Source organism: Pongo abelii, chromosome 11, assembly GCF_028885655.2.
Source record: "Pongo abelii isolate AG06213 chromosome 11, NHGRI_mPonAbe1-v2.0_pri, whole genome shotgun sequence".
NCBI classification, from domain to species: Eukaryota; Metazoa; Chordata; class Mammalia; order Primates; family Hominidae; genus Pongo; species Pongo abelii.
Genome location: NC_071996.2, coordinates 125,098,152 through 125,109,103, shown reverse-complemented (window position 1 = coordinate 125,109,103; position 10,952 = coordinate 125,098,152).

The window sequence follows — 10,952 nt, the reverse complement described above, 5'->3', positions numbered from 1 at the left end:
TGTAGTGTAAGGATATGTGTAACATATAGGTGACATCTAATGGAAATGTGACTCAGAAGAAAGTCCCAAACTGATGCAGACACTCTATATTTGCAGGAATTCAATATGGTCTCTTCATCACATCCTTACAAAAATGGCGTGTATCTACCATATATAATACAATAGTAAATGGGTCTATAAAGAACATCCCATTTACTTCATGAAGACTAACAGAGGACTGAAATTTAGCTCTTTAGAGCATCTTAGAATCTGTAATAAAAAGTCGATGTAAAAACACTGAAACAAATTAAAGTTTGAATTTAGCTATGTACCAAATCCCAAGAGCTTTAGAATTAAGAAGTCAATATTCATTCAAAACTCCCTAGAGTCACTGTCTTTCAATTATCATAGAAAAATAACAAAGTGATTTATGGCTATCATTTAAAATATGCTTCTAGAACTATCAAGCATGCTCACCTATCCTGTATCTTCTGCCTGTCCTGATAATTACTATTATTATTATTATTACTATTATTTTCAGACAGAGTCTCATTTTGTTACCCAAGCTGGAGTGCAGTGGGGCGATCTCAGCTCACTGCAACCTCGCCCTCCTGGGTTCAAGTTATTCTCCTACCTCAGCCTCCTGAGTAACTGGGATTACAGACACACACCACCATGCCCAGCTAATTTCTGTATTTTTAGTAGAGACTGGGTTTCATCATGTTGGCCAGGCTGGTCTTGAATTCCTCGTCTCATGCCATCCACACGCCTTGGCCTCCCAAAGTGCTGGGACTATAGGAGTGAGCCACTTCACCCAGCCAATTACTGCTATTAATGTTTGTGTAGTTTTTCAGAGTTTCTGGGTATATTCAAGCAAATATAAATACATAGTTTTATTCTTGGTTTTTTTTGTACACAAAATATATCTTACTATACAAACTGTCCTGCACCTTGTTTTTTTGCTCTTATCTTGGAGAGCAATTATATTCTTTGACACTTTTCACTCTTTCACAGCTATATAGTAGTCATCATACGGATCTGCCATATTTTTATTTTGAGACAAGGTTTAACTCTATCACCCAAAGTGGAGTACAGTGGTGCAATCAAAGCTCACTGTAGCCTTGACCTCCTCGTCTCAAGCTATCCTCCCACCTCAGCATCCTAAGTAGTTGGGACCACAGGCATGTGCCCTCATGCCCAGATGATTTTTATTTTTTATTTTTTGTAGAGATGGGGTCTAACTATGTTACCCAGGCTGATCTTGAACTCCTATGCTCAAGGGATCCTCTTGTGTTGGCCTCCCAAAGTTCTGGGATTGAAGGTGTGAGCTACTGTGCCTAGCCTGCCATAATTTATTTTATCAGTACTCTCTTTGTAGACATTAACATTGTTTCAGTTTTTTGGCCCTTACAACCATGATGCAATGAATTACTTTGAAAATCTCTATTGCTCTTGTCTAAGCATTAGCTATAGTATCCACTCTATAAGGTATATGCACTTTCCATTTTTAAAAAGATATTGTCAAATATCTCTGTATTCCTGTTTCCCCACAACTTTCCAACTAATTATACTATTAACTGTTTGGATTTTCATTTTCATGATATGTGAGAAAATGATATCTAGTGCATTTTTATTTTGCTTTTATTTTATCATTAATTAATTTGGGCATCTTAGTAAGTCTAAAGACCATTTGCAATTTTTTTTCTGCCTGGTGGTATCACATCCCACTTTAAATTAAATTTTCAGGTTTTTCTGATCAATGTTTTGTTTTGTAATATTTGTGAAATTAAGAAGTCTGTATGTTTTTGTATTTTTGTAGCCTGTGATAGCTCCACACAACTTACCTAACTTGCCTGAGCAAACTTCCTTGAAATAATTCAACTAAAACCAAGAACATTATGGAAATGAAAAAACAATTCTTCCATTTGAGATAAAATTCTTTCCAAGTTTTTAAATCAATTTGAATCGTGCTTCTTCTTTTGTGGTCATGGATTTTTTTTTTAAAGCACTACTATGAATGAGTTTATGTCCTGAAAAGAGAGGAACATCTTAAATGCATTTAAGGATTTTCTTTTAATAGGAAAACTAGAAAATAAAGGAGAGAAACTTTTTTTACTCAATCTCTATCACATAGCTTAGAGTAACAGTTGAATTTCTGACTTTAATCAACATATCATCTCCATCTCAGACCAACTCAAAAAAGCATTTGTACAAAGGATTTTAATTGTCAATAGTATTAAGTGAAAGATGAATCTTTAAGGGGGTGATTATCTTTCAAATAGTCTTTCACATACAATTGTGTATTTATCTGAAAATCTACTTATTTATTTTTTTGACCTCAATCTAGCCAGAACTACAGATTCTTAAAGTAAATGCACAGTAAAAGTCAGTGTTAGACCTCACTTAGGGTGTGATGAAAGTATAAACAGGTCTGTTCTCCTCTTTATTTGTGATACATAAGCCTTTGTTACAGGTTGATATGGTTTGGCTGTGTCCCTGCCCAAATCTCATCTTGAATTCCCACATGTTGTGGGAGGGACCCAGTGGGAGGTAATTGAATCATGGGGGCAGGTCTTTCCTGTGCTTTTCTTTTGATAGTGAATAAGCCTCACAAGATCTGATGGTTTGATAAAGGCAAGTTTCCCTACACAAGCTCTCTCTTTGCCTGTTGCCATCCATGTAAGACATGACTTTCTCCTCCTTGCCTTCTGCCATGATTGTGAGGCCTCTCCAGCCACATAGAACTATAAGTCTGTTAAACCTCTTTCTTTTGTAAATTGCCCAGTCTCGGGTATGTCTTTATCAGCAGCATGAAAATGGACTAATACAGAGGTCAAGATACTCCAACTAGTGAAGGGCTGATCTTAACACTCCTGGAAAACATTCCTGTTATCTCAAAACAGGTTCCTCATTTGGCTACTTCGACTCTCCCAGGCATTCTATACAAGTGCTCCCAGTCTAACTTGGAAGTCCCAATAGATAGATGTGTCTGTGGGGACATTTGGTTAATTCCAATTCACTGCCATCAACATTGTACCCACCACAGTTCCCTGTATACATGTTAAGTCACAATTATCTTGCTTATTAGATTTATCAACAGATACCATCTTGAATTTTGATGCTTGCATCTTTTTGGTTGTTTTCTTAGAGCAGGTTCTCAGGCTGTGAAGATTCTAGAGATAGTTATTTTAAAAATTGCTGCTACATCTGCCCTTTACCACTATTTAGGCTTCTCACCAGCTGCCCATGAATTCTCAGTGATAATGAGCTGTGGGTCTGTGAGGGCTGCATTCAATTCCATAAGTGCCCTGTGACATATTATCAGGGCTTATAGAGATGATAGCTACATCCAATTTATTTTACGTAATCTCCCTATTTTATGGTAGCTTTTGGTTCTCCAATCACAAGTGCTTCTTATTTTAGATCATTTGTCTAAATGTCATCAATTTTTTATTTTTTTAAAGCCTATTTTTAAAAGGTCCCCTAAAATATTGAGAATATTATGTCTTTTTAATGTCATTAATTTAGGGACATTTAAAATGATTAAACCATGCAGTCATAAATATACTCCTGATATGTTACACAAAAGATATTAGATATCGTTATATCTTTACAAAGCATGAAACTTCACTTTATACAAAGATAATAGAGGACATTAAATATTTTAGTTTAAATCAGGCAGCTCATTAGCATGTGTTGATGATAATGTCTATTTCTATGAAGAAATATCTGATATTAAAAGTGTAATGACCGCCAGGAAAAAATTTTGCCCTCTCCCTCCCTCTCTGTAATTATTTACTTCCTATTTTCTTCATTTTACACCCACACACAAAGAGAGCCTACTGCTCTTCCATTTTGCAGAGGCCACTATAATTTTTCTTGACATGGCAATTACTTTTTAATCTGGTTAGCATAGACTGTAATGGAACCAAGTTGTAAAACATCCTTTCTTGTTTACTCTTTTATTTTGCTTTTAATTTATTGCCTTGATTTCAATCCCTTTTATAAACTCATTAAAGCTCAATTACTCACTTTGAAGTCAATCACTAATCAATGCCATTTATTTTTGTATTATGGGGAGTAGAGAGGATAATTAAATGGTATGTCTGTGTCTCACTAAAGTCTGTGATAAAGATCAGATTGTTCTAGTGTTTACCATTTTAAGGAAAGGGGAATTCCGTTCAAATAAAGGGAAAATTTCTAGGAGAAGAGGCAAAATGCCTAGTCTAGTTGATGTTTCTGCAGGTTTGTCTTGTGAGGAAGGAAATAGATGATACATACAGCATTTAAAGCATGCACTAACTGTTTGTAGATTTAGATTGATTAGTGACGATAAAGAACTGTCACTCTCTTATTGACTGGAATCTCCTTTATAAAACTGAATCTAGAAGCTCAGAGGCAGAAAGAACACATTTTGATACCAATTTTTAAAATGCTTCTGCACACATGGCTTCCCTCATTTACTCTTAAATTAGGTTTTCGAAATAGGGGAAAGCATTAATGTTTTCAGTGTGAAGGTGATAACACTAAAGCCTACAAGAGATTCAGGCAATTTGCTTAATGTCTCATAGTTTACAAATGGAAGATCAAGGAAAATCCTACATCTTGGTGCCTTGGTATATTCTACTCCACTTCATTCTGAGCAGTGAAGTTCCAGGGCTTTGATTTATATGTAGCTCTTTTACTTACAAACAGTGGCTTTCAAGATTGCTAAATGAGTTTTTCTTATTAGATTGGATTCTATGAAGGCACACAGAAATTATATGACTATTTTGGTTACTGGCAGTGCTGTGCTGGTAAATCATTCTCAAAAAAAGAAAAAATTATTTAAAAGAAAAAACCCTGATTTATAGCATTTGCTGATTTCTGTGGGGTAAATATTATCACGATGATTGATTTCAAGCTTACCAAAAAGACATCACTGAATTCAGGATTGGGAAGAAATGCACACAGGCAGTTCTTCCGAGCCGGTACAAGCTGGCCCCAGCACAATAGCATGCCCCTGCATTGTAACAAACGAGTGTCCTCTGTACCATAACTGAGTTCTGCTGTTCTGAGGATAGACAAAATAATTTTAAAATGTGGCACATATATGAATAATAGCAAATTTTATAATTCAGTAAACATTTTAGGAATATCTACAACATATGGAGTAGGTAGAATCTGATCTGCCTTCAAGGACTGTATAATCTAGTGGAGGTGCAAGACATGCACACAAGCCAAAGTAATTCAAGGGAAAGTCTCCTATGTGCTATAATGGCAGTGCTTGCAGAGGGCAATGATAGGACATTAAAAGAAGGTATATTGCCTCCTTATTAGGGCAGCTGGTGAAGGAAGAATCCATAGAAGAGTCAGTGGTTGTACTGAGTGATAAAGAATAAGTAGTTTTGAGGTAAGGCACAATGGTTCACACCTGTAATCTCAGTGACCCAGGAGGTTGAGGCAAGAGGATGGCTTGAGCCCAGGAGTTTGAGGCTGCAGTGAGCTATGATGGTGCCACTGCACTCCAGCCTGGGTGATACAGTGAGACCCTGTCTCTAAATTTCTTTTTCAATGTAAGAAAAGAAAGTTTTTCAACCATATTGTGAGAGTGAAGAGAGTTTTCTAAATTGAAGGGCAAATAAAAACAAAGTTCAAAACATACCCAGTTTATGAAAGTACAGAGGCTAAGTTGAACAAAATGATGACCGAGAAAATTAGCTTGAAGAGATCATCTTGGGATGTTTCTCAAAGTGTGGTCTGGGCCTACTAGGGTCAGAATCATCTCCAAAGTTTTTAAAAAGTATCTAGGTCTCTGGAACCCATCTCTTGTCTACATTCAAAATCTCTCTATCTCATGATATAAGGTAGCATTTGAGGACCAGTGTTAATCAACAACAAATTTCCAAAGAATTTGAGGAAGAAAATGTTACTTTAGGTGAAAAAGACATTGGGAAAAGGGTGGATTCTCGGTAGGAGAAAGAGCTTTCTGGAATCAAAGAGACCAAGTTGAATTTAGGCAAGAGATGAAAAGGATTTGGAACTAGAGTAGATGTCAAAGACATGGAAAGGCTCGTCTAGTTTGAAGAACTATTTTAGAGCTGGGGTTCTCAAAATTTCCTCCCTAGACACCTAGGAGGTACTTATGTGGGCTTTGGAGGGTCTGTTTAGCCTAAAAATAGTCCATAAAATTTTGTACACCTGAGTGCATTATTCTATGGAGACTATTTCCTGGCTTCACAGTATTCTAAAATTAGTCTATAAACAGAAAAAGTTGGAAAACCATTGTTTTCAAGAAAAAAAAACTAGCAGTGATGGAAGATTCACTAGGTTAGGGGATGAGGGAGTTAAGGTATTTGAAAAATAATCATAATAATAATAATAAAAAGTCCAGTAGTTTCCAGCCTGAGTTGTTCAGAGGGTAATGACATTTTTAATCAAGAGAAGGACACTGATAAGAGAAGCTTTGTTTGAAACTATTACAAGTTCTCTTTTCTACAGAACAAACGTAAGATACTTGTATTTCATCATTATAAAGGTGTCCCTCAGGCTCATAGAGAGGTCATAGCAAATAATATTTTATTCAGTGCTAAATATTTATTAGGTGCTAAATATTTTATCAGGGCTTGCTAAGCCCTGTCAATATGTTCTTATTTAATTATCACAATAACCAATTAATAATTATGATTTTGACTTTACAGAAAAATCAAGATTCAGAATATTAAATGACTTTATTAAGGTCTCAAACCTGGTAAATGGCAGAGGTAGAATTTAAACATCAGTTGTCTTCCCAACTTGCTCCAAAGTTCATATTCTGAACTTCTCTGCTATGGCTGGCACCTTGGCATTCAGCAGTTGAAGATTAGGTCCATTTGAGCTTAATGACACTTGCACAGGAAAGAAACAAACTATGTCTATAGGCTAGATTTTGTCAACAAATCCAGGGACAGTTTTCTCTTTGACTAAATCAGAGAAGAGACCATTGTTAAGGCCAGAGATGCTGGTGAGAGCATCATCAGTGCAACTCAGAATTATCTTAAGTACTTTCCAGCTTCTCTTACAATTAATTTCTGTGCCAAACCCAAGTCTCTTACTTTATACTATTCACTCCTGCTCTTCTTCTTCTCCTATTTGGGAAAGTCATTCATTTGATTTGAAAGACAAAAATTAGAGCTCACTGCAGTCAAGATATTCCTTTAAAAGACTTTCTATGAGATCGTTTAAACATGATAGACATGCAATTTCAGCATAACATTAAAAAAATAAGTAGAAGCATGTAAATACTTAAATATGGCCTGTTATAGGTGTAAAGCTATGTTTATTTCCAAAGTATTTCCCCACTGCTTTACATTGCATGAGAAGCCACAGTAGCATGGGTTCTAAGCACTGTATTCTCACTCCTTTCGTCTCACTAAGATGGCTTCCTTGGTTTAGAGCTAAAAGAATTGGGATAAAGCACAGCAAGACTCTGATTGTATGTCAGCTTCATTTCTACTTAACTGGTTTGTCCTAATGGGATTGAGTATAGAGGGGGGAAGAGTTCTTGGTAGAAAAGTGGAGAGCTGAGAGTTATGACTGAAAAAGAAGAGAAAATCTGTTTGATTCTCAGTACACTATGTGGAAGAATGTTTCATATTAGTGGTCAGGAATGATGAGGGTATAAGAGGTAGACCTGGATAAAAGAAGGCTACATTAACATAGACCAAGGTGGAGAGATAGGAGCTTGTATTAGGAGAACACAAAGCAACAAAGAAGAAGCTCTAGGTTTTTCCTCTCTATTGATTTTATTCTCTCTCTATATATACTGACATTGACATAATGAATAAAAAGTTGACTAAATCAAGCACTTCATCATAGGAATAACTTTTCATATTTGAAAGGAGTTATTCTCAGAAATACCATTTAATTTTCCACTCACTTTGAGAAAATGATAGCTAGTTTTTGCTTTTGTTTTGTTTCTTTTTTCATTCCAGATTCTCTTTAGTGAAAGCCTAATGGAATCTCTTCTCCTGGGGAAAAAAACAGGTTCTCCTTCCTAAACCTGTGGAAGGCTTCTTTCTGTAGGTGATAACAGTCCTGCCTTCGGCCTTGGAGTCACCTTCAGTGATGCCCTCTCCTCCATCCCTCATTGGTCATCAAACCCTTTTCACTGCAATGCTGATTTCAACATGGGCCTCCATTTCTAGAACCTATAATGACTATTGCATGTGCCGTCAATTTCAAATTCTTCTGTTAAGTTTTCAAAGACCTTCAATCTGCTACCATGATACTTCTCATATTTTATTGTCTACTCCTCTGCATGTAACACTTAGTTTTTGTCTGAAAGTCTGCCTATCCACATAGCCAATTTTCTGTCCCCAGTCCTACTGTGTCCTGCAAAATTTTTATTTTTATTTTATTTGTTTATTTATTTATTTGTTTGTTTTTTGAGATGGAGTCTCACTCTGTCACACAGGCTGCAGTGTGCTGGCAAATCTTGGCTCACTGCAACCTCTGCCTCCTGGGGTCAAGTGATTCTTCTGCCTCAACCTCCTGTAGCTGGGATTACAGGCACACTCCACCGCACCTGGCTATTTTTTGTATTTTTAGTAAAGACTGGGTTTCACCATATTGGCCAGGCTGGTCTCGAACTCCTGACTTCATGATCCACCTGCCTCGGCCTCCCAAAGTGCTGGGGTTACAGGTGTGAGCCACCACACCTGGCCCCCAATTTTTATTTATGTTGCTCTCCAGATTTGAAATTCTGTTTCCTTCATCTTGATGTATTTAAATGCTACCTAAGATTTAAAATCCAGTTCAAGGGTTACCTCTTCAAGGAAGTATCCTCTGAGCATGCCAACTTTCATTTATCTTCTTCTATAAATTCTAAGGGCACACTGAAGGTCTATTTCAAATGACCCTTCTCCTGTGATCAGAAGCTATTGTTTCTCTCTCTGCCATTTCTTTGGGTAAATTAGGATTGCCATCCAAATAGATTTTAACTTCCTCAAAGAAGTATAATTGTATGTCACTCTTCAATTGTAACCTTCCTAGGAAACAACATATAGTAGAAACTCAGTAAATTCGTTTTGCTTAACACACAATCCACATGTCCATGATTTGAACTAATGCAATTGATGATCCTCAATATTAGATATATCCTGATAGAAAACTTTCCGAAGGTTTGTATTGAAACAGAAAGAAAACTGTCCTGGAAAGAAGACTTTGTGGACAGAAATTCTGCTGTCCAGTGTTCTAGTATATTCTGACACATCCAGAAAGGTATATCTTGCTTAGGGAAATTTTCTCCCTTCCAGGCCAACAGTGAAGGGTAAGAACAATAGGGTTGAGATCTTCTATAACTCAAATCAAAAGAGAAAATCATACACCTTGAGAAATATCATCTCTTTTATCCAAGGTTGTTTCCAATTCTCTGCTAGATACCACTGAACCAAAGCACCAATGCATGGGATAAATACTTGCCCAATTGTTAAGAGGATTGGGTGGGGAAGACTCCTCATAAAATCATTAAATCGGCTGTGCTGTGAAGATGGCCAAAAGCCTAGAAGGTCAGAGTGGCTGTGGTCTGGAGGCAACTCTCTTGGCCATCTCAAAGTATAAACTCCTTGTAATGAGGCTTTTACAGAATATTTGTGTCTGATAGCTCCCAAAAAATGGTGACCCTAGAGGCAAAATTAATATTTGCCTGCAAGCAAGAACCCAAACCTCTCCTTAGCTTTTCCACTTTCTTTTAGAAACTCTTTTTCATTTAAATAAACAAATTAGGCATTCTGAAATTCAAAGGCCTATACAATGAAAGCAGTCACTATTCATGATGGATTAGTCTGATGTTTAAAAAGAAGGTTAAAAAAATGCAAAACAAGCTGCCACCACTAGTTACATTAGAAATAGATCACAAGTGATGCTGGATTCTGTTTCATCTGTGGGAGGTTAAGAAGAAATTGCATTCACAGAAGAATAAGCTTCACTCCAGGTATAACTGGTGGGAGGCTTCTAGGCTCTTTGCATATTATTCTTTTGAGAACATGTATACACTCCCTGAAATTCTACATTCCCTCTAGCTGCTTAGAGACTTTTTTTAATCTCAAAGCTCAAATCAGGCTCATAGATTTTAGAAGAAACTTCACCACATTCTTCATCTATATGTTTACTAAATCCTCATACCCTAAAAGATAGAGGTGGGTTACTTGGTTAATAAAGGCCATTAAAGTACAAGCATTTTAAGGGGAGAAAGAAGTCTTGCAATGTTGTTTTAGAGTCCTGGAAACTAGTTGTTTATTCACCATGTGTCAGGAAAACATAGATCTAAACTATAGGCCTATAGATTATATACATCTAGGTTATCGATCTGAAATGTAAAATTTAAAGATTTGTGTCTTTAGTTCAGTGTATGGCAGCACAGACACAGATGTATACAGCGACCTCCAGAGAGTAGTTACTTACTTTCCCCAAAACTTTGACGTTATCTGGAGCAAACTATGCAGCTTCTAGTAAGTTTGGCTGCTCTAGGGATTGATGTGTTCCTCTATCTGTCACCCTACTTTAGTGATAAGAAGTGGGACTTGAAGAACTACAGCCACGTCCTGAATGATCATTTCTTCTCCAAGCAGCCTATCCACTGCCAAGTCACCCTTCCTTCCAAAGAAAATGTCTAATCATCTATTCTGCAATCTACCCAGGGCCCTCCGCTTCTCCTAAGTTCAAATTGCCTAAAAAGGAATTCAGAGGCCTAACCATCTGACCCCAAGCCAATTTCTCTTTCTGTTTTGCACCCTGGGATTCAGAGGCACGTCACTCCTGGCTGGTCTCTCAACATGCCCTGGATTTGTATGCCTTCATGTCTTGAATGATTTTTTTTTTTCCTTGATCATGGAGCCAGAAGTCTCAAATTCAAGGTCTGCTGCCACCTTCATAGGCATGAAACCTTCACAGATCACTTTCCTCAGTCCCAATTTCCTTAATTGTATAATGGGGATAATAAAGTCTATTTAATA